At 37.4% G+C, this 25,745-nt stretch overlaps 1 long non-coding RNA gene across 1 annotated transcript in view; it reads right to left on the minus strand.

Moving 5' to 3' along the window:
- Positions 1-392: 392 nt before the first annotated feature.
- The window catches only part of LOC114143540 (uncharacterized), a 59,142-nt gene continuing 33,789 nt past the window's right edge, over positions 393-25,745 (minus strand). The window contains exon 3 of the long non-coding RNA XR_003595268.1: positions 393-756. This is a non-coding gene — a long non-coding RNA (uncharacterized LOC114143540). The remainder of the gene's footprint in view (positions 757-25,745) is intronic.

The following is a 25,745-nucleotide window of genomic DNA, read 5'->3' on the forward strand; positions in this document are numbered from 1 at the left end:
TGTATTACATATGGTGAACCAGGGATTGATCTAGATTCTAAAAAAAAAAAATCAATCATACCTGGTCCACAAAATCACAGATAAGTGGATGTCACACAGTCTAACACAACACAGTCAATTAGAATATTACTTAAAAGTTCATTTCTTGCAATACATTATACATTTATAATGACAAACGAAGGTTTCCAAGCCTCTCCTATTAATTATTTTCAGCTGACAGCTAATGAAAACATGACAGTTAAGATTAAATATTACATCAGACCAATGAAAAACAGGTTTCAATCAGAAATGTGAGCCTACAGAAAGTGGCCAACCTAAGTAAAGGTTGTTTTCAGTACTTACAATCTGACAAATGAGTTTCATCATAAAGTATTTAGTTTGTTGAATATGGCTGTATTGTTACTGCTGTCAAGTTTTGAGACAACTTCCTGCCCCACATGCAGACAGGAAAGAGGAAGCAGTTCATTGTGATTTATTTGCAATAAATGAGATTGTAGGTGTTCAGGGGGAGGTATTAGGGAGATTAACAAAGTTCAATCCAATCCAAGATGTGGAATAGTGAGACTGTGAAATAGTAAAGTGTGGCTGATCTTACTTGTTCTGATGTGAGGGAAGAACCAGAGCTGAGAGCTTTGATCCTGGTGTGTCCGTGGAGGAATGGTGGGGAGAGTGGGAAGGCTGTCAGGTCTGGAGCTTGACTTGGAGCAATTGTGGGCATTCTTGTAGCTGAATCTATGGTGAGGGTGAGGCCGATGCCTGTTTGCAAAGAAAGAGAGAGTCTGACCTTAGCAGAGAAAGATAAGGAAAGATAAATCCAACCATGAAAAATTCTTCCAGAGGATTCAACTTGGAACATAATCGTGACTTAAAAAAACTCAAGGCTTGACTCTAACCAATAATGTGGGGCCATCAAGCAAAAAGTGACTGTTCTACAGCTGTTTGTCTGCTGATTGATAGTATCAGCTGCAGGTGTGCTGGGCTGCCCAGCTCTCTCAAGAAGATCCTGTTAGAGGAAAGAGCACTCAAACAAACACAAAATCCAGGAACTTAGCAACCTCAACAGGATGCCGAAGTAAAAGAGGTTTACAATAATTTATCTATTGAATAATTATTACAACAATCAACCAAGGATTCACAGTGGACAAAGTTGTGACTATGTCCAAGCGCTGGGAAATATGTGTTACTTATACTAGTGGCAAAATGTTCAATAAACTGACTCATCTACATGTTTTAAAGCAGCTGTCCCCAACCCCCGGGCCGCGGACCAGTACCAGTCCATGGACCAATTGGTACCGGGCCGCGCAAAAAATAAAGAAATAATTAAATATTTCTGTTTTATGCATTATTTGGGTCTGGAGGATCTTTTATTTTGAAAAACCTTTAACCGGATTCTCTCGGTTACATCTTGCGCGCCAACATTGATTCCACAAGCAGCAAAATGAGTAAGAAACAGATCAGATGTCTTTGGAAAGTTTCTTTGAGAAGGAGAAAAGGCCCAGAGAAGAGACAGGAGAGTGGATTTATCCCAGTAGGTGATTCCCACATTCCAAGCTCTGCATGATATGGTGACAGGCTTGTTAATGAGGCAATGAAGCTTCAAACTGCTTCGCCATGTAGAGACCAAGCACCCTGTGCATAAGCAACACTTCGGGTGTCATTGTCTCTCATCACTCCCAGATGGGTCTCATTGCAGAGAAACAAGCTCAGGGCTCCCATTAGTCGTTATCGTGAATTAAAATTTTCATGAAAGTAAAATGTTAGTTTTTGTGGCGCATCTTTATCTTATTTTGAAGGGATATGTAAATGTTACCATAGCGACCAGAGTCAGAGAGCGTTAGGGCAGTGGTTGAATAGAGCTTGTGAGTTTTAGGTCTGGTTCACATGGCACGACACGAGCCGATCAAAGTACAACAGGTTCAATCGGTTCTTGTGTCCAGCCACACAGCAGGAGCAACACACCACACGAACCAATTCCACTCACCAACATCCCGATTCCAGAAGAAAATCCAGTAAAACCCCCAACTTACCATACGTGAATTTAGAATAATCAAACACGGATGACAATGTAAAAGCAGCAGTGACAGTTTGTGGTCTCATTTTAAGCAATAAAAGACGTAACCAAAAGTAAAGGCGTTTGATAAAAGATGGCGGGAGCAGCCGCTCTATTTGCTGCTCTATGATTTGGAGGTGAGTTATGTTTTTTCGTAGTTAACATTTTTAACTGAATAAACATAACCACCTATAATAAACATATATAAAAATGACCTTTACAGATAGTAATGAACATTTCCGTTGCACCATGCCAACTGTTTGGGATTCCCCTCCGTGCTTACATCACCGCGCTTTAATCGGGCCAAGACAATGTTAAATATGCTCGATTTTAGATCAGGCATATTCAACACACCACCACGTAACGCACCACACACTGCAGGACGTTGTAAGATTGTAGTAAAGGGAAAATCAGGGAGAGAAAAAAAGTCTTTAGCGGGAACACCAATATGCAGAAGCATTATCTGACGGTTCCTCTCCCACCCCTCTCCTGGGCCGCAGCAAAATTGCCAAGTCTTGACCGGTCCGTGGTAATAAAAAGGTTGGGGACCACTGTTTTAAAGATCAACAGTACAAGGAAGAGAAAGTCAAACTGAAATGAACAACTTCATGCTGCAACAGCTGCAGAGTTAAACATCTAAGTAACTACATAAAGTAAAATGTTATTTACTTTGTGCCTGTCAAGACATAGATCCCCAAGTGCAGTAAAAAGCTGAAAACTATATAAATCAGTAAATACAGCGATTCAACGCAGTATGCATGATCTCCCCACCCTCTGCAGCAACATGGTAATTACTGAAATTTATGAACAGACCCAGTGTCCAAAGAGTTGTTCAACACACCAAATATTTTCTACAAAAAAAAAAAAACAATCACATAAAACAAGTTTCAAATGTGGTTATGAGAACATTTAGTTTTTGCCGGAGGAAGTTAGGGGGGGTTTCCCTCCAGAACATAATTACCTGGAAACCTTTTGACTAATGATAATGTTGGAAGTGTTAGATTACATCTGCTAAAGCAGAGCAGGTCCTCCTTCTGTGGAAGTTTAGTTGGAAACTGGGGATAAAGACCTCTGGCCACCGCAAATGTAGATGCCAGAATGTAACTAAGAACTGAAATCAAACCAGTACAGCAGTATCCTGACATTTTCATATCCTGGTGCAGCACACTTTCAATGAATTTTGCCTCAGCAGACTTCAAATGCGGATTTCAATCTGTGATCCAAATACATTTATACATTTAGACACCTTGGATACACCCTAACACTAAATCAAAGGGTGCATTCACACCATCCTTCCTTAGTTCACTTTAATCAAACTCTAGATTGTTTGCTAAAAAAAAAAAGTATTGTCCATTTGAGGATGTGTAAATGCACAATCAAACACTGATGCTGACCAAAAAAGGCAAACTGGTCCGCATAAAACCCTAGGTCTCGGTTCGGTTGGAGGGAGCCCGAATGCATATGTGAATGCCAAATGGACCACTACAAAAGCAGGAAGCAGACTATAGTGTCTGGTTAAATATAACAAAAACAAATGTGCGAGTGTAGCACTAGCAGGAGAAGTGTCTCGTGGTCTTTTACCATACAATAATATGACGCCACTCCATCTTTGTTTATATTTTGTGAAGAAGGAAGTTGTGCTCAGAGTCTTCAAAGGTTTTTGTGTTGTTTCCTTCAGTAGCTCTTGGTGCAGGGCCACCACAGGGAAGGAGTTATAGAGGTCCACCACAGCTCAAAAAAGATGCAATGTAGAAATAATATATTTTGACTTGTGAGTGGTATAACAGATAAGATGTGTCGGCATTCATACTTTCCACTTATCTAAACTGCTTGCTGTGGTTGCATCCATAGCATCATGTGCATTGTGCTAGCAATTGCATTGTGCTTTGGTGTGCGTTTTAGAGTTCCTTGGGTGTCTGATCATACAGGAGTGAGTGCTTTAACATTCAGGTTTTTGATTTGGAAAAAAATGCCTTTCATCAGTGTGTCAGCATACATTATTTTTGTAACTGTCCTTTTTTGATGTTGTTCTTGTAGCAGTGCACATAAAACAGAGCATTGCTGCTGCTCTAAATTTGACATTTGATGCTGTTGACTTGCAAGATAAACAAATTACACTTGGACTTCCATTAAAACCTATGCAGGTTTAAGATCTGTTTGTAGCAAAAGAGGTTGAAACTGCAATTCAGCATTAGTTTATTTTATTATTTTGAACTGAATCTGTCTACAGTTGGGAACAGCACAGAGCAGCCACACAGTAAAACTAAGTTGTTGGTAAGGAGCAAAAGTTACTTATTCATGGAACAACCATTCACTGTGGAAAATAAGGCCTCATGATGACAAAATAATCACAGCATGACAAAATAATAATAGGCAGGAGCAATCATCATGCACAAACCATAAACCCCCCCTAAATTTACCCCATCATATCTTTTAACGTTTACACAGTGCTCTAAGCAGAAAGGGCAATTTCCACTGCTCTGCAGCTCTGTCTAGGTTTACATGAGGATTAGGGCTCATCTGTCAGGTCTGAATCCAGTGTGAAGTCTTCTATAACAAACTGAAGTAATTACCAGCTCAGTTCCGAGGCTAACCTCTTTCATTTTGTGACATCCAGAGCTGCCCATTCTCAGGAGTGAAGACCTTAACGAATGGCTTTAATAGGCAAACCTTCATAATGTAAAACCATTGTCTTGTGGGACATCTCACAGCTTTGACAACAGTGCAAATATTAGTAGTTTGTTTACACGTCTGCTGGGAGCAATAACAACCTCAATGGGAGGAATTACTTAAAATAATTACTCAAGAAAAAATCTTGGTGAAGCACTTGCAATGTTATGGAAAATAAGAACAGAGAGACACACAGAAAAAGACATGGAGACAGAAATGATGTGCTATATCCCTGTGGTGGTTGGTGCTCTGTGGTATGAGGCAAACACATAGGCTCTTTAAATGCGCCAAGCAAATTTACTCACACGGAAAATTAAGCAGAGACGGCATTCTGTCCCCCCTAAAGACTTTAAGATATATGGCTGCTTTTGTAATTATCATGGGTCACCTCCTAAATTGAGATGTGCTCATATACCAGTGATTCTAGTGTAAATCTTTCCCTGTGTGTGATGATTCTTTCAACAGCAGTTCTGTGTGTGTTCTGCTTATCCTTTTTTTTTTCTTCTTCCCCCTTTGCGCTCATTGCTATCTTTGTGCAGGTATAAATGTCTGCGTACGCTTGCACACGCATGTGTGTGCATCTATGTGTGCGTGCAGTGGGTGATATATGAGTTGCGATAGGATTGCGAGAGCCTTGTCGACAGCTGCTGGCTGCCATTCACACCTGAGAGGACCCATGTCCTTATGAGAATTAATGTACTCTGACATCCTCTGGGACTTTGGCAGCCCCCAGAGGGACTAATGAAGAAATACAACCTTGCCAAGAGAGAGTGGGGCATTTTAAAGGGCTCCCTCAGGTCCCAGGAGAGGGCATTCAGAGAGGGCATGGATAGTTAGAGGAGACGGGGAACAAGGGTATTTAGAGTTAGAGCAGAAACAATAGGATTTTTCTTGAACTTTTGTTCAGTCATTATTTGATTTTGTGTGGCGTAAAGTACCCCTCAGATGTTCGTCAATATGTTGGTCTGTGTTTTCAATTAAACAAGCAAAAAGCATCACCAAAATATGTTAGAAATTCCTCTCCTGCTCATTAAAAACCTAATAATCAATCATTTTCATCTGTACATGTAGAACTCTAATGAAGCAGTTTCCTGGATACTATGTTTTCTGATCTTCAAGCAAGTCCAGATAGGGTCCCGGAGGTCTGGAGAGTTAAAGGGCTAATCTCTATGGATCATCTGTGCCTCAAAGAAGGTCAAAATTGGCTTGTGTAAAAACAAGCTGTGCCTGGGATTAAAGCACTAGTCATTATGCAAAATCTATTTGGGTCTCACATGATGTATCATCCAAGTACCAATTAAAATAGCTTGCTTTAAATTCAAGATGACCTACTCATCTTTAAATGGGCAGATGGTAAAGCATAAAGGTATACTTGTCCAGAAAAGTCTGCCCAGTTGTCTAAGAATCATAAAGTTGAGCCATGAGGTATGAAAAAAAGCTAAATATTCCATTTCTTATACTTCTGTTTTTGTTCTGTTTAAATCCTTACTTGCCCATCACTTTTCCTCCCACACATCCTTCCCTAAATCTGTCTCTCTACAACAGATAGCACGACTCAAACACTCTTGGCAAGCTGGAAGACTTTCACAATCCAAGAGAACAATGTGAAATTAGGAATCAGTATGAGAATCTGACCACTGAAGGGTGTTTTGAAGGTTGAACATCTTTAGAATGATAATTTTTCTTTTTTGTTTTTGCAAAACGAATAGATTTGCTGAAATGAACTCCAGAATTTTGGCTTCAGGACAGTACTGCTCTAAGCAAGCACAGTTGAGGTTCTTTGAGTTTGAGGACAGAAAATGGACTGCACTTCTGTCAGTATTTCCACAGGCCTCTGGATCTCCTCACCATGTTGACTAGTCATCCAAAAACCACCAGGAAATCGTGGTACAAACTGACCCAGACAGAATCCCAAGCGTAAAACCATGTGACGTCAACATGACCAACATCTATCATTAGCACATCTACAGACTTTATCTTCACAATCTCTTGCACATTAAACTAAAGCAGGTAGATCTAATGAGCTGAAGGCAATTGGCTTGTGAAAAAGACAAAGTGAATTACTTTTTTAATGAGGACATGAGTTTAGTTTAGTCCAGTGAAGTTTTGGGGGGGTTTTTGTTTGTTTTTTTAACAGTACCTCAATAGATCTTTAGGGAAATTTGTTGGGAGGATACGACTGTCTGAATTCTGCTTTGCCACTAATCCCTGTAAATTACAGTGTAACTGCATCCATGGAAAGTTAATTCAGCCACTACGCCCCTCCTGTTCATTCCAAATGAAAACTCCTGAAATAGCATCTATATTTATTGCACCAATGCAAAAAAATATATACTATGAAATTACAGAGACATTTCTCCTTATTTACTCATGTACATTACCTGAATATTTCAAGACTATATTTAAAACTGAATGTATATATTTACACATTTTATGTGACAAATTAATCTGCCAAAAGTTGAAAATCTGTTTAAGCAAATGGGAAAAGAAGAACATTTCTTGGACTGCAGAGTTCAGACAGAAAAGGCTTGTTTATGTTTGTCAAAATAATCCTTTGTGTCAAATTTAAATTCTGATGTAAAAAAAACTTATTGTGAAGTTGAACAATAATTCTAATAAAACAATTCAAGACTAAAGGTATAAAAAATATAAGTCAGTCACTGTACAAAGTTCTCATTGTTGCTCAAACAAACATAAACATTAATTTGTTCATCACTTTGCAGAAGTTTTGCTTCAATTTTAGAGTTTAGATCTATAGCACCAGCCAAACCCAGCCTGAAATTCGGGCTGGGCCAAAATTATATGCTTGATGGTCGGGCAGTGTCGAGCTTCTGTGGTGCGTTTTTAATAAGCCTACAATAGAAACCACAGAGAGAAGCATAAACAAAACTGCATGGTATAAAGATGTGTTAATCTACTTATTCTAGTCTAAATAGAGAAGGACGTAGTTTACCCTGGTCAGAAAATAAATGAAATAAGGTGCAGAAGTTAATCGTCCTGTAACAAGCGCAGCGCACATGTTGCCTACCCTTCTCCACTCCTGCCAATCACAAATCCCAAAAGATTTGCACTTGCCTGACCTAGCTGTTACAACAGGCAACAAAATGGAGCTGGGAGATGTCAAACAAAAGCTAAAAAATTGGAAGTTACACTAATATGTCAGCAGACAGAAGAGTCAGAGGTCTGGAAAATTATTAAACTGGTAGCAGTAAAAAACAAATATGTTGAGTATACTTTGAACTCGTGACTCTAATTAGAGCTAATTTGTCGGGTTGGATCAGGTTTGGACACGTGTCTACGATCTCAGGTCGAGTGGAATTGTTTTAAAGCCCAATCTAAACTCTACTCACAGTTCTTGCTAATGTTTATTCATTTGTTTTATACATCTGAAGCTATTAACAAATTCAGATACTTTTCTTTAAGCTCTGGAACCATATGTATACTTCACATATGGTTTTAAGGCTGCCTTTCAATGAATTTTGCCTTTTTGTGGGGTGGAAGAGAATGTCACAGCAGATTAGGCAACATTCAAAGAATTTAATTTCATATTCAGTCTTACTTGAGCGGGAAACCAGTGATAGCACTAGTAAGCATGACAACTTTACAGAAAGGTTGATTTACAGAACTTTGTCAAACCTTATTTTATATTTATTCGTGCTATTTTTTTAAATTAATTACACTAACATTTACATGTATTGTTCATTTGTGTTGAAAATGTTTCATTTTCACATGGTTGTACTATATTTTAGTTAGTTGTAACTATTTGATTGATTGATTAACTCTTCTACATGGATTTGGAAAGTGGGAAAATTGACAATTGAGGGGTTTTTTTCATTCAACAAACCCTTAACTGGTTTACGTGTGGGTTTATGAAATAATTGATTAACCACTAGGCACGAGTTTGATGCCTTCAGTTTGCAGCTGCAGGTCATATGACCTCTAACCACACATCCCACATGATGAATGATTGCACTGAGGTTTTACCTTTGCCCTCACTTTATATTAACATGCTTATATTTGTCACAATAGTCATGTAAAATGTCTGCTGTAACATAAAACATCTCCTTTAAACATGACGTGCTAGGCAGTCAGCTTTTGCAAATTATGTTTGCTACAAAATAGCACTTTTGGTGACTTCTGAAGCCAAGACTAAAAGACTAGCTTTGAACATGATTACATGGGCAGACACTTACTGTTAGAGACACTTACGTATTTCTAACTTTAAGAAGAATTGCTTGCCATATGTTAATTTATTATTCTGCATTACCTTAGGAAAATCCCACTTTAAATTGTAATTCTATCAGCTTTGAGAATGATATGTTAAGAGTTATTTTTTTTGGTTCAGGAAGACAGGGTCTGACAATGAAGACGTATTTAGACTCTGAATGAGATTCTTTAAAGTGCTTGCTTGAGTGGGCGTTGGAGAGTTATGGCTTTAGCTGCCCTGTAGTTTATGTGCGCTCTGGGTAAAATGCAAAGCACTTTGAGAACATTTATCATAAAACACTGGGAAGGGACTCTGGTATAAAATGGCTGCTCTGTTCTGCCTTAGTGTCTGCAATCTCATGTAAACTCTAGATATCAATAATGTATGATTCTATTGTTGATAAAAATGTCAGATCACCTATTATTTGTAGCTTCAGAAATTATAATGTGTCTCTTTTTTTTAGTTGTTAAGACTAATGCTCCTTCATTTGTACTATACTTTATGAATGATCACCATAGAAGTTAATGCTAATGTAGAGTTATACTGAACAAAGTAGCTTCAATTCAAGTTGCTGGTGTATGAAGAAATGTAACCAAAGAGAGAAATTCCAGACTAACAACACAGAAAGGTAAACATATGCTAAAAACAGATCACTAATAATAATAATCTGCATTCACTGATATTTTTGAGTAATTTGTATTCACCATTTAAAGTTTCTGTTTTCTCTGATTAAATACTTGATGTCATAAGATGGTAAACCAACATTAAAAGCCACAAAAAATAGGCCTTTTTTCTGCTAGCTCAACTTACATATAAATCAGCTAAATGTCAAAACTCAGAGCCCCTTGGTCCTCTTAATTTTTCTCCCTTTTGTGTATTTTTCCGAAAACATAAATAAAACCCACAGCCACTCTCTCCAAAGGACACAAGTAGTGGGGGACTCCGAGCACATTGGCAACATTTAGCAGGTGACAAATGGAGTTTCTCAGGCTGAACCAGCCCAGAAGGCTCACTCAGATGGGTTGATGAATGGAGAAGTGAGGCCAGACAGGCAGGTTTATTTTTATTACGTCTGTCAGAGAACCTTCGCTGTGTCTCCAAACCAAGTCTGCATTCACACTATGTGCCACTCCAAGAGGGGAGTAGTCTTGAATCTCAATGATGGACTTGCAGAGTGCAACTGTAGCTCTCTATAGCTTTAAATATTGTGTGGGGTGAAGGAAAAATCTTGAAAACGAAATTTACATCAACTATTACAAGTGTTTTCCCTTGTTCAGTAAGGTTAAAATAAAAAGAAGCAGAGGAAAACAGAAAAAGATACATGAGGGCGATATCCAAACTTCAACCAGAACACCCCAGAGCGAGAGAAAAGTGTGGACACCAGGTGACACAGCTACTAATTGAATCTAAAAACAAGACAATGAAGGGCAAACTTACAAGAAGTGGCGAAACACCCATCATCAATTCACTGCATTTCCTCCCCAATGAGAAAACACATGATGGCAGTGAAAAACACTGTTTCTGTATTTGGCTGCACAAAGAGTACTTTATCTACTTGACAGAGGATGTGAAATCACAGAAAAGGTGTGCAGAGAAGTGAAAGAATATTCTTTTTAAGAGAATGATTCATGGGCTCCTGGCTGCACAATTCATGAGTCAACAATGTACTGCGGGTGTCTTTTGGGGGTGTGTTCAGGGAGGGGTGTGTATCAATAGGTAATAAATCTCCAGCCATTCCCAGGATGAGGACAGCCTCACAGGTGTCTCCCTGTAAACAGAGCAGCTCCAGCAGTACACACAGGTCATAGAGATACTGTGACTCTGCAGACCGGTAGTTCAGAGTGGAACAGCATTGTGCGCAGAACAAGGGAGTATCAAGGTAAAACGCTAATAAAAACTTTCACACATTCACAAATAGCAATGCAAAACAGGAAGGATGCGAAAGAGCTGACAAACTGTGTTCTGATGAAATTGGAAGCAGGTGAGACACCTTAAATAAAATTAGAAAGTTGGTTCTGGAGCTGAGCTGTGTAAAATTTGTGGAGAAGGCCTAGGGGGCATGATGAGTACAAAAAAAAGCTATCTGTCAGTTAACAAATGAATGGTTGTTTTGCTTATTTCCATGTCCAGCCAAAGAGGAGCTTGATAATGAGAGGTGTATTAACTCGCTGGGTCCTGCAAGTTAGTCTTTGAGTCAAAATATAGAGCAGCATTAAAACACGTTCTTCATTAAAATAGGGAGAGGAATCCTAACCTGCTTAACAGAAACTGGCGTGACACAGACACAGATTTAATGTTGTGGTATCATGCAAAAGTCTACAACTTCCCCTAAAACCACCAAGAAAGCAGCCATAATGAGATCAAAGTGCGCTACCGGTTGATGGGATCACTAAAGACCCTTTGGAACCACAGTGATCTGTGGATAAACCTTTTACATTTTATTAACAGTATTTTATTTTTTTTACAACACAGCAGTTAAAGTTTCACATATATGTGGAATGTCTTAATATAGAGTTAATTTATGTTTCTTTATTAAAACCTATAAAAACTTGCCATCATCATTTTTTTAATCTGCTCTTTTGTTGCCGTAGGAGGTAAACTTAGACTTTTAAAGTATGAAAAATATACATTTTAACATAATACCTAAGCTGTATATATAAATTTCCACAAGCTACTTATTATCACACACCGTTTTGTCAATTTTAAGCCTTATTTTCTATCATTTATATTGTAGCACAATGCAAATCCACTTGAAATATTGCAAACAATCATTACAGTCTGTTCTTCAACAATAGGTTACCATTTAACCATTTTTTCACCATAAGGATGTTAAAGCTCCAAACGGCATTCCTGAAATCAAATGATTACATATCTGAACTTCTCGGGTCATGACATCCTCTTCTGATGTGTCATCTCCACTCCAGTCAGCCAAAGAGGGTTCTCGTCTCTAGTTCATCTGGAGTTCAGATGGAGGCTCAGGGATTGTTTTCCCTGTCTGTGTCTGTGAGGTGTCTTTTAAGTAGCAGCCAGGGAGGAATCCTTTCAATTAGAATGATTTATGGGAGACCTCATTGAGCTTATTACGCATGGGCTAAGGCTGGGTGTTTTCCGCGCCATACAGAGGGTCATTTACGTGTTGATAACATGAAGAAAAATTGGAAGCATTGGAAGAGCATCAAATCTCATCCTGACTCTCATCAATCTGCAATAACTTGCGCCCCATTAGTTTTAATGAAGTCTGTCTAACCAACAGTTTTCTCCTCATTTTCAGCCACATGACACAAACAACAGAAACAGACCAAGACAGTTTTTTTTTCCACAGCAGTCTAACATTTTTGCATGATAGCAAAGGTGGATATTATTAAGCTTTCTCCTCTTCTGATAGATTTGCAAATAATGCATATTTTAGCAGTTTCATACACTACCTGCTGTCTCCCAGGGTAGTCTAATGGCACCCCTAATAATGTTATCTTACAGTGTGTCTGCCGTGCAAGGAAAGCTTTTAAATCTCAAACAATTATGCCGGTTCTCATTATGCAATTCAGCAAAGACATTTAACTGGAACACTTCAACTTTGTAAAGATGAAAAAATACATCTTTAGGCAGAGATAAAAGGTATAAACATGTGTTATTTTTCCCTTGTCTAATACAAAACAGAGTTTGGGAAAAGTTGGACTTTAACAGTAATTTTGAAAGTCAGCACAAAAATACTTTTAACACAGGTTCTGACAACACTGTGGCTTTGCTGAAGAGAAGACAGAGTACTGAATTTCATCTTTTGACAACAAAATGAGTTCATGTCAATTAATAAAATTGCCTTTCCAGAATTATAAAGTGCAATTATAAATTACAAGCTTGTTTAAATTAACTTTAAAGATATCATTATGTAAAAATGATTGAATTAAATCAATTATTTATTGATTTAATTTGTGCAAAGTTTTTTTTTTGAATTAATAAGTTCCACCATTAGGTGAGACACAGATGTGTTGTTCAGGAGCTCAGCACAAACCCACTCATAACCACACCACTACCCAGAACTGCCTGAGCGGACGTTATTAAAATCGCACTGCAAAAGTAGCCAAAAGCGTGGCGGCAGCGTTACAAAACAGCTAAGGCATGCTAGATCATTATAGACAAAATAACTTGTATCAGACAGCTTTCACTAAGGTTGTTATTTAGCCACTCAATCTATTGTTGTTCTTTCATAACAGAAACACAGGTTCATTTCCTGACTACACGGATGAGCTGCCCAATTTTATGCCTGCCTTTGAAGATAATTTAATGTTGCTCGGGCTTCTCTGATTTCAAGTTTGTAGGAATTATTTACAGAGGAAAAAGGGGCAAGGTGGCTGTATCAAAATACTCTACACCCCAGGTGATTATCCACTAGTCTAAGGCTGGACCTATTGATGAAATTGGCTCATGTTTATGCACGCGAGGGGGGATTACTCTTTCAAACAGTCGGACCACCATTCCATTTCTTCAATATGTAATTATAAACGGATTAGTCTGCATTCGAAATGCAAACACTCTCCTTACTTGGAACCATATCCTGTTTCAAATATTATTGCCAGATTACACGTGAGACAATAAATGGAAGGTGTGTAAAGAAGAAACAGACGTATATGGTGAGACAATGCTTTTCGCTTCAAATCCACGGAGCTTCACAATGTTAAAGTCATATTGGGCTGCAGGCAATGAGAGCAAGAAACATGGTGAATTAATTAGCCTGGCAAAGAGAGAGTAGTGCCGTCCTGACCCTCTGATTTCATTGGTCCCTTAACCTGTCTGCCAGCTACATAATCATCAGCATTACTAATTAAGAAATACCAGTACAAACTCTGTCCTTGTTTTCTGGCATTAGACAGTTCTCTGTACAAAAGGTTAAAAAATGAGTATGCTCAGACTTTGTGGTGTGACCATTCATAACTTCAAACAATGATATTTTAGAATTATTAGCCTAAGTTTAACAGTGTTGTCAACTGACTAGTTTTCATAAAGATGTTTTTTTTAACAGTTAAGAAATAACAGAAGCAAAACATTTCACCAGAGATCCACCACAAAATGTAGTTATTGTGAAGGAAGGTTTTATATCTGACCAGAATCAATTGAATGTTGTTATTGGTGGGGCAATAACAACATTCAATTGTTATTGAATGTTAAGCTACATAGATTACAATCAGCAGTTATAATATCTATGTGACTATTCATAGGCAACACAAATCAGTCGGCTGAGTGTCTGATTTACTCATTGAAATGAAGCTTTGCATGTTGTTAAAGAATAGATGCATCTCAAACAATTAGGATGTAGCTGAAAAGTTGATTTATTTTATTTGTCAAAAAAGACAAAGATAATTGATATATTTTAGATTCATTACAAACTGTGTAATACTTGAGTATCTATGTATATAAGTCATTTTCTGTCATTATGGTTTAAAGTTAAAATAAACCTAATTTTATGTGTCTCAGATATTTAAAATAATAAATAAATTGCATGGCACAACTGCAAATCTACTAAAGTTTGTAGGAAACCCAACAAGCATGTGGGAAATGGGTGTCTTGTATGATGAAACCAAAATGAAACTTGTTGCGTTGCATGCAAAACTCCAAGTGTGGTGGAAAATGAACACTGTCACTGTACAACACCCATAACACGTCATTTGTATCAAAAAACATGTTGATTTCATCATGACAGCACAGACTGGGAAGCTGGTCAGAACTGATGGGAACATAAATGGAGCTAAAGTCAGGGTAATCCTGGAAGAAAACCTCCCAGAGGTTGCAAAAGACTCGGGACTGAGGAGAAGGTTCTCTCTGTCACAGAAAAATCACTAATACAAGAAAACTCACATATTAAAATGGCACAGTTATCATCCAAATCTAAATATAATTGAGAATCTGTGCCTAATTTTCAAAATGAATGTTCACAGACGCTCTCTTCCAGTGTGACTGATCTATACCATTTCTGCAAAAAGGAGTAGGTAAATAGTTCAGAGACATACCCCAAAGGACTTAGAGCTGTAAATGCACTAAAAGGTGATTCTACAAAGCAGTGGGTCTGCAAGGCTGAATACAAATGAACAAAACACATTTTTACACGCAAGAACTTGTATAGTTTTTCTTCACTTTACAATAGTGAAGATCAGATAAGTTTTTACTAGCAGGAATGTTTTTTGTTACTCTACATGTGTATAAATTTCTCTTATTTTTAATATATTTTATTATATTATACCGTTCTTTAAAAACTCCAACATGATCACTTTAACATTGTAGAAACAAGATACCAAACTTGATGGTTGACTGAACTAGACACATTCAGCACACATAGGTTACCTGAATGTGGCTCTTAAACAGGTTTTGTAAACTTTTAGAAACTAATAGTGGTTGTATGACTCTTTTCCCTTTAATCAGTAAGATGTCCCACTGCACAGTGTTATGATGCTTGCAGGGAAGCATTATTACAGCTAAGGGAGCATTTTGGCACGATAAAGAGGTGGAGGTTGAGAGAGTCTAGCCTAGTCATTCGTCCAATATGGAGGAGTAACATCAGAGACAGAAACAATAACTGCTCTTCCTCAGCAATGAAGCCTCCATGCATCCAAATGCAGAAAAATGACAGGAGGTGACGTTCCCGGCTGCATTACTTTTGAGTTATGGAGGCGATTTGCAATTCAAAGAGTCTAAGGAGTGCTGACCACAACACTAACGCCTCCACAGGCCCACTGAGGCAAATAAGACCAGGGGCAATTTGCAGCACTTTTTGCTTGGAAACGGTTTTAGGCCAAGTCATGTAAAATAAAAATATGATAAATACCAAAACTAATGAGGCCAAATTTTGTTTTGAGATAAAAATAGGGGTGGCGTTGGGACTTCACTTAATGTCAAGGATACCTGCTCTTGGCTAAACGTTATTGGCCTTGAGCATGTTACGAAGCAGCTTAGATGTTCCACGGATAAATGGATGCTTTGCATATCTGCTTAGCCAGTGAAATCGCAAGTTAGGTGTTCTATTTAAAACAATGTACACATTGTAGAACTCTAGAACGGATCTTATGCAACAGGGACCAATTACTCCTGCCAGCTATAACGTCTTCATCAGGTCTGTTGGAACCACAGACGTAATGGTGCAATATTTCTCAAAGCATCTCTTCTAGTCAAATGCAAAAAAAACTTGAACACATGTGATAAGTGATGGAGACTTACACCACCACTGCTAATATAGGATGAATAACAAAGGCCCACAGAGAGAAATAGAAGAGAGCAATTTTTTCTTACCACTGAAATGGTGCATTTTGTTTCACCATTTGTTGCATCATCACATCACATCCTCTAGGGGTAGGACTGGATAAAGTGCATATATTTTAAACTTGTATACTACAGCAATGATTTGCAGATTTTCTTGCATGACCACCTGTAAATCTAATTGATTAATCGACAAGTTGACCTCTGCAATGTGAGAAGGCAAAAGCCATTTTCTCATGCAAAAGGATCAATCAACACAACAAAAAGGCATCTGGCTGCTAATCAGAGAATGCAGGCTCAAGGTGAAGATAACCAATTTGAGGTTTTCTGTAATTAAAACCTGAAAGAAATGAGACAGTCTAGTGTCATTTTTGTGTATCATCAAGCTTTCCATCAAATGTAAGTTAAGGTAAGGTGAAAAGAGAAAAAAAATCCCCACCGAGTTTTAAGTTGTTGTAGTTTGTTGACAAGCACACATGACAAAAATCACTTTGATTATGTTTAACTTTAGCAAGAACTCAGTCTTTTTGGTTCCGAGTCGATTTGTGTTTGAGTTTAAACCAACAAACAAGCTCAGTGCTCACACTCTCAACTCAGCCTCTGAAATGTGTGGTAATTCAATTAAAACTTGCATTCAGTCTCAGTAAACTGGACATTTTCCAAGAGTGCATTTTACACAACACAAATACCACAGAAATATTTAAATATTAAACCTAAAAAGGGCACTGCCAGGCCTTTTAAATATCGAAGAGAGTATCCACATTAAAGTCTTTGCAAAATAACAAGCTGTTTTGCATTTGAAAGAAACGAAGCACTAAAATTATCAGAAATATCATCTCACATTTAACTTAAAAATGTGTTCACCTCACACTGACTTTAGAATAGCGAATATAGGCAAATGGTAATACTGGTGCAGCACCATAAATAAGAACAGCTTTAAAAAATAACTTATTTCAGTAATTCAGTTTAGACAGTAAGACCCACATTACATAGACTCATCATACACATAGTAATATATTTTAATTATGTCTTGAAGCTCAGAAAAACTCAATTCAGAAATTTCAACTTATTAATTACAGAGTTGTCAGTCTACTGAGAAAAATGCCAATGCACTGTAAGGTTTATGATGTCAATACTTAGTCTGGTTGCTTTTTGCATAAATTACAACATCAGTGCAGTGTGGCACGCAAAGATGTTCATCCTTCATCCCATCTGGATTGTTTGGTTTGGTGTCCCTCATGTTCCTATTGACTATACCCGAGGCCATCTGAAAGTTTTAGGCCTGACAAGCTTGCTGGACAATCTGACACAGTGATACCAGGACCTTTAAATAAAGCATCTCTGCAATTAGCAGCATGAACAGGCATCAAGCCCTGCTGCAACATGAAATAAGCTTCTTCATAAAGAGAAGCTGTGATAAGCACAGGTTCTCCAGACCATCACTAACAATGAAACTTCACACTGAACTGTAAAGCAACTTTGATTGCGTGTTTCTCCAATCTGCAAATCAAATCAACATTTTACCTTTCTTTAGAAAGAGGCCTTTGGATAACAGACCAGTCATTTTTTGAAGAGGCTTCACACATAAATTGACATTTGTGACTTTGTGATGGTACTTGAAACACTGACTTCACCAACAGTCCACGACTTATCCCTGTTGCTTGTTGACCTTGTCTATCAGAATTTTTCCTTTTATTCAACTTTCCATTAACATGCTTGGATACAGTGCTGCATGAACAGCCAGTTCTATTGTCGATGGGTCTCTTGAATGTTATCAATGACTCTCTCCTGGACAACTCCCAAGTTAGCATTCTCCCTCAGGCTTGTGGGCAATAGCATAAATTGTCTATATATATATTTTTTTTTCATTCCTGTTTAGTAATATTCAGATTTTTGAGAAAATGCTCTTGAAATTTTGAATTAAACTCTGAAATAAATCAGGTTGTTTATTATATTCTAATATGCTTATACATACATGTATACTACATCAGAAAAGGAATAAAATCCAAACCAACACATAACACACACACATACGGCATATTGCTGCCATGTTTTCTCAATGCAAAATATTTCTGTAGATCCTCATTCAAACCATGATTTCAGAACGAAAACACAAAATCCCCGTAAGTGTTTAAAAATAAGTAAATATATAATTGTTACAGACAAAAAGCATGGGAATTGTTAATTTTTTTCCCCCACAGAAGACTTAGGCTGAGAACAAAATGTTCACCATCACCCATATCTGATGTTTTTCAAGTTCCTACGTATCACTGCCTTTGGCATATTCCTGAAAACAAACTGATTCCAAGCCTTCAAATCTCAAATAATCACCAGGGCTGATTTATAGTAACTCTAACATCATTTTAGCAGGTGGAGAAGGTACCAAAAGATGGAGACAAATGATTATATAACACAATACAATGACAAATCCTATTAATTTTAACACCAAGGTCACAGTTTTCATTCAGAACTTGGATCCTGTTTTATTATTCCTCCAACTACCTATTCCTATGAGACAACAAACAACATAAATGCTTCTAATAGGATTATGGTCAATGAAAATATGTCGGTGCAAAGTGAAGACAAGAAAGGAGCCAAGTGAAGGAGAAAAGAAGAGGGAGGTACTTTCCAAATTTCAAGGTCAAAAATAAACAGAAATTCTCTAAGGTGGTTATCAAACCTGTTTCCTCTGGATCCATAGTTAAGTGCTGAGTTGTGCTTATTTATTTAGCTTCTGAAACATTCCTCAGGTAAAGCCAACAAATAAAATAGAAATCCACGTCTTAGCATTAATCTTCTTGATTCTGCATTCTCCTTTTCTCAGGTTTTCTAAATTACTTAAAAACACATCTGTAAATGACAAAAAAAACTAGCTTTAGCTGTTAAATAAGAAGCAATTTATCATTAGCACTCATCTCCCTTTGATTTTCTAATGTTTGCTTTGGCCTGAAACTGACTTCTGCCCACAAGGTTATGAGAGTCAGTGGTGGGATCTAGATCTGCTGACATCCACAAATACAGGGCAGCCGTCATATTTACACAAAATGGCACAGGGTGGGAAAGAACCTCTTTATGGTAGAGTCTGAAAAAGGATTTTAAAAAAAGGACAGGCACAATTTTGCCTGTCACTTTGCATTAGAAAATAAAACCTTCCAGTTAAATGTGCACCAAGAAACTTCTAAACAGGCGTTCCTTCTAACAAACTACTGCTTGGTGATAAACGGTCCTGTGCTTCCAAAGGACCACCTACCTGACAGGAAAATCAGGTCATCCACCTGGAAATGGTCAGAGCCACAGACACTAACAAACAGTATGTGATTAAGGTTGGCTATTACTCAAGACTTTGGCTCACACACAGAGTAGACAGAGGTGTAAAGAGGTGGATATTTAAATTGAAGTTTCAAGTAAGCAGTGCACTGTATTTGTTCTCCACAGAAGCAGATGAGGGCCACCAGAAAAAAAAATACTTCTGACTTTAATCTCAGAATTCTGATTTTTTTCCTCAGAATTAAAACTGTTTAAATTGTTTATGCACCATCAATATGGGATAGGCTTTCAGTGTGGGTAAATTGCAGGTTTACAAGTTCTATAAACAAAGAAGAAGCCATTATGTGAATATTTATCACACAGCGTACTATCAACATAACTGAAATGCACCTGAGAGTGTTTGGTTATTTATTTGGATTTTAACATCAGCTGACTCAAAATCCATGTCAAAATCCACAGAACCTGAGCTTAAAGTAAAAAAAAAAATAAAAAAAAAGATGTCAAAATTTTGAGTAAAAAAGATTATGATGTTATTCTCAGAAGAAAATCATAATATTGAGACTAAAGTCTTCTTTTCCCCCAGTGGCCCTAATCTTCTTCTGTAGCTTTCTCTAAAACTGGACAATATTAACAAACATAACAAAAGTTTAGAAATGAAATATAGATTCTCACTGCACCCAATTTTTGGTCATCTTAGTTTATTTGGGAAAAAAAATAAACTAACACTTCTTTCAATCTGGTTGTACAGTTTTAAGTACATTTTCACACTACTTGAAATGAAAGTAATGGCATAAGCAGTATACTGCAGGTGCAGGAACGTCATGGCATTTAGACTGTATTCTTGCTTGTAGATCTTTAATAATTAAATTTGGTCATTCTTCCCTGATCTGTTTAGTGAACTTGTGCCATCCTTTTTAATTCTGAAGTTATTTTGTTACAATTGTCTTAATCACTAGTGAGTCTGTGGGTGGAAATAGAGTTTAGTCTTTGGGCAGCAGAGGAACATCCATGCAGTTGTTTTCCCTGAAAATCAGATAACATCCTCCAACAAGCTGGCCACCTAACTCCTACTGGGACAAATTAATTAGCACTTTCTGTATACAGTCTATCCCAAGCCATAAATACATAATGGCCAAAAATGAGTCATATTCAGACAACAGACATGAAGCACTGAGTAAATACAACCATTCAAACAATGGCCAGATATTAATGAAACCCCAAAAATTAGAAGCAAAATGTTGCTCTTATCAGTGGTAAAGTGGAAATTATTAAAATTTATAGTTTCTAGTCACTACAATTATTAGCTATATCTCAGCTGTGTCATCTAAGACCAGATGAAAGTGACAGACCAAAAAGAAAACATGTCACAATCAGCACAAAGAACAAGTAAATATTCTTCAAACTCCAACTTTAAGTCTTTTTTTTTTGTCTAATTAATGTGTTAACATGGATAATAACTTCAGTGATCCTCCTCTCAAAAGCCGACTCTGTCTTTGCTAAGGACGATGAAAAATGCAGCAGAAACTGGCAGATCATTCATCTCTGTTGCCCCGGTGGGTGGCGCTGGCTACAGGTTGACTAATGGTCCTGCTGAAATGCTTCACATGTCTGAATAATGACAAGCTATAAACGCTAAGCTGACTATAGAGTCAACTGGCTGTTTTGTAGCATTGAAAGCTGTAAAAGTTTTAAAATAAAGAAATCACACTGGATATGATGATGTTCGGCCCAAGAATTTAGGCGGTACTGACATAATAGTATCCCAGGTAAACATGAAGAGCACAAAGGTTACAGTGCATCCTATAAGAGTGCTTTTTCATTCCAGACCTTTTTTTAACTATTAAAACAACGAATGAAAAGATAAAACTAAACATAATAACAGGTCACTGAGGTTTTTTTTCTTAATTCAGTTTTAAGGACATATATCAAATAATTCTCAATAAATGCTTTACTGGTCATAAATGACATCTCTTATACTTGATTTTAAAAAATAACACATAGACTATAACATTTTACTAAACAATATTTTGGAATTTTTACTCACTGACTGTATCCACACACATTTCAAATTCAGGTTAAATTGGATTTCTGGTCATTAAACTGGCTCCAGAGGAAATGACAAACCACACATTAAAAATGCTTTTTTTTTTGTTTGTTTGTTTGTTTTGTTTTTACCATGAAAAATAAGATACCAGAATGTGCTTAAAATAATTTGTATTTTTTGTATAATATATTTTGATCTGGAAAAGCAGAGAGTTATAGATTTTGAAACATAGCTTGTCCAGATGGCAAATAGCAAATATGTGGCATTATTCCAGGCTTTTAAAAACAAAAGCCAGTTTCCATGTTGCATTGTTTCCTGGTTTGTGAAACAGAAAACAATAATTTTCTACCATTTGGCATTTCAAAGTGAATTAATTGCACTCACATATGTAGATTGCAATTAAACGTGTAGAAAAATCTTGAAAGGAGAAAGTTGGATCTTTAAAAGTATGGCATTTTAAAATGAGAAATATGTAGGAACCACAAGGGCCCAAGAAAGACAGCACTAGAAGAAGGAGGGCTAAAGTCAGGATCTGTGTTGAGTCTGGAGTTTTACCTAATCTGCATTGCTCCTGCTAATACCCCTCCCCGCCTCCAGCCTTGCCCCCCTCTTCTGTTATTGCTCCTTCTGCTCCTCATGTCTGTTAAGTCAGCATGACATTTTATGATGCCTGGATATTAAAACGCAGTTTCTATTATGTGTGAGAGGGAAGTGGAAACAGCCATGCTCATGCTCGGTAATTAGGGGAAGCAGGCCGAGGGTGTATTTATGAATGCAGGGAAAGGCTAGAGGGGAACCAGGGGAATTGGTGTGTAATGTCCTGCTGTCAGAAACAGTTTTCTCTTTAACTCTATACAGAGCACCGTTAAGGGTGGAAATCATTTTGAATCTCATTTATGATCCATGATTCCTCTGAATCACTTGGTTCATTTGTCCTCTGTGATCAGTCCAACAGAATAATGCTTGTTGGAGTGCTGATGATAGTAGCGCTAAACTGTTTTAGCAAATAGCGCCGTGGCAGGATAGATTTGATTATATCTGATGAGATGAACGCAGAGGGGTAACACAGTTAGTTTAGTCTGTAACACAGGCTGCTTAGTGCTGTCAACAAGGCCATTACGTTTGTAAATTATTTTTCCTTATGTAAAAGTAATTGCAATACAATCCAATTCCTACGTTGTCCTACAGCTAAAAATAATGTACAAGCTGGTCTTTAGGCAAGAACTATAATAGCACCAATAAGCATCATTGTGAATTTGCTTAGGAATACAAACCATGCATTTTACATGACAACCGGCACAAGTGTATTTTCAGAACGTTTTGCACTTGCATCACATTTGTATTTCTCTCTTCTTTTTTTGCAAACTGTGCAAACAGGGAAATATAGACATCTAACATGAAGTAAACTTTGGAGCACCTTCATCAATGTTCTCGGAAAACACAATTCCTATATTTTTTAAATTCTTTAAGATAAAGACGTATCCAGTTGTTGTTAATATATTGTTTACTTATTTTTTATTTCGACTGTACACAGCTGTAAACATGGTAAATTGGTAAAACCTAATCAAACCTTAAATTACACAGTGTACTGGTTTGGACATCATGAATAATGGAGCTTTTGCTGTCATAGCATTCAAACTAATAAATGACTCAATTTATAAAATATAACATTTTTAAGGTTACACTCTACAATCAGCCATTTTAGACAGTATTGCCAAATTTTGTTTGTTTCTTTTTTTAAGGGTTTTGATCATTTACACAAGAACAATAATGTGAATCAAAACATTTTTGTGATTCATTTACAGATGATTTTATCCCCAGTGTCTTTAGTTTATTGACTGAACCTGGACAAGACACATTTTGCCCAGGTTATTTTTCATATCAAACAAAATTTATTTATTTTCTTTTCTGGAATTTAAACAATAAGCTCTATCTTCAGTCATTTAGAGAAAAAAAGAGTTTATGGAATAAAGAGACTGATGATTAGCTATCAAGTTTGCTTAGATGTGCTTCTTTTACACCTTGTATATTCATGATGTGGCTTAGGCCCAGTGAAGCTGTACTGTAGCTTGCTTTTCCCTGCACAAGAACATTAAACAATATTTTTAGTAAGACCCACCAGGCCCCCAGCTCAATAACAGTTTGAGGCTGTGAGAGAAAAGAGTGGAGGTGGTTCAGACACCTCTGAGCCTGGAGGGCTGCTCCCAGCTCTCCCAGGAACCACAAAGCAACACAGGTCACTCTCAGGTTTGTTGCTTTTCGTTTTCTCCACAGCTCAGGGACAAAATGAAGCCTTAACCTTGTAATCCAACCAATGTGTCCCCTGGTGGCCCTTCTGGATTTAAAGCTTGGAAATTACACTTCAGGCCTAAGAGGTAAGGTGGGAGAGATGTGATTTTTCAGCAAAGCCAACAGAAGCCGACAATTTAGATCACAAAACCAAGAGACCTGGAGTAAACACTGACTGTTGTTTGATCACACTTTCAAGTGCAATATTCTTTCTGACATAGGCACTGAAGTGAGTTGTTACTTATATAAACAAAGAATATATAACACCTGTGTTTATTTTTGATCTGATTTTATCTTTGATGGTTTTCTTTGGAAAGGTGGAGCAGGCTGAAATGTGACAGCAGTCACTCTGCCACCTGTCACAGTGTGGTTTTAAGAGAAAACATACCAGCATTCTTTCTCCTCAGAGCCAGCTCAGGCCCTTCAGCCCACTCCATCTGCCGTACAATCAGCCCTCTGTTTGAGACTCTGGGTGGGTCCGTCTCCTTCCACCAACACTTCTGTGAAAACAACCTGATCTCAAACACAGACTCTCCCTCTCTCGCTATTCCATGGGTAAATACATACTGCTGAACCCACTTCTAAACCCATTGCCCACCACAGAGCAGGAGGACCTATGGGGAACCCGACCCCATTCCTGCCACTTACCATTATATTCATGCCCTTCTACTTAATGGAAAACATATGCGTGGGTGTATTTAACGCAAAGATGCATGTAAATGTAAGTCTGCCAAGGCTACACTGAAGCAATGTTGGCTGTGACTGTACACACCTATTTCAAAAGCTCACAAATGTTGGCAGGACACATGATTTAAGCCATTTCATGCCTTCACTTGAAGCCTTGATCTTTACCTACCAGTCAAGCATATTTCCATAAACAGCTATTTTGACAAATCTAACCGTGCCATCGTCTGACCACCGAGGTCAGATTAAATCAATGCAACAATTACACATACTAGCTCATTTTGCATGCGCAAAATGTTGCATGAACAAGTCTGCTCTGTTTAATGTCTGAATAAGCATTCTCATCAGACATGAGCATCACAATGCTTTTCTGCTGGACTGAGCAACACTTCTGCACAAAACGACACATTTTGCTTTTCAGATTAATGGCGGAGTTGCAGCCATGCCAGATTAGCCCCTGTGCACACAGAAACACTTTGCAAAAGTTTATATATATGAATGGATATTTACAGGCACATTTTGGAAAACAAGTGATACTCAGAAATCCTTATTAATTAAAATGTTAAAGAATATTTCCAGTAATAATTGTCTGATCTTGTTTTATTTGTCTCTGAAAAGAAAATGATTTGATTTCAGGTAGGCACAACAACTGTATCATAACACCAAAGAGAACCCTGAAATTGAAATATGAACAACGACTTTTACAATACTGACTAAGGATGTTATAATCATGTGCACCTGATGTGATATGCCTTTATAACATTAGAAATGGAATTTGAAAGTGGAAGTGAATGTGGATGAGTCCTAATTTATTCCTCATCAACAGTAGAACTATGTAAATCATGAAACATGACACTTGTCTACATTAGAAACAGTTTTATGGTGGATAAGTCTTTAAAATCCATGATAACCTTTAACATTATATAGTACAAACCAGAGGTACAAAACAGCTGTGAATTTCATGTGGTAGTAACAGGTATCTATGGTTTAAGAACTAAACAGTTTTCTTTTCATTTAGTTGAAGGAGAAACAAAAGAAGAAAGTTAAACTCTAGATCTTACATGTACAGGACGACCTACTTGTCGTTCCCTCAGGTTGTCATGATTCATTGTTCTGCTCTCTAATACCTTAACAATTCGACTACGATACATGACAGCAGGGACGAGACTTTCTGTGTGAGCATCCTCTGTACTCTCATTATGTGCTATGACACCAGGGAAGCTCTTAATGTATAATGATGAAAATGTGCCACTTTGACAAAAAAAAAAAAATCTTTGGCTCACTGAGAGAAA

Source organism: Xiphophorus couchianus, chromosome 4, assembly GCF_001444195.1.
Source record: "Xiphophorus couchianus chromosome 4, X_couchianus-1.0, whole genome shotgun sequence".
In the NCBI taxonomy this organism is placed as follows: Eukaryota; Metazoa; Chordata; class Actinopteri; order Cyprinodontiformes; family Poeciliidae; genus Xiphophorus; species Xiphophorus couchianus.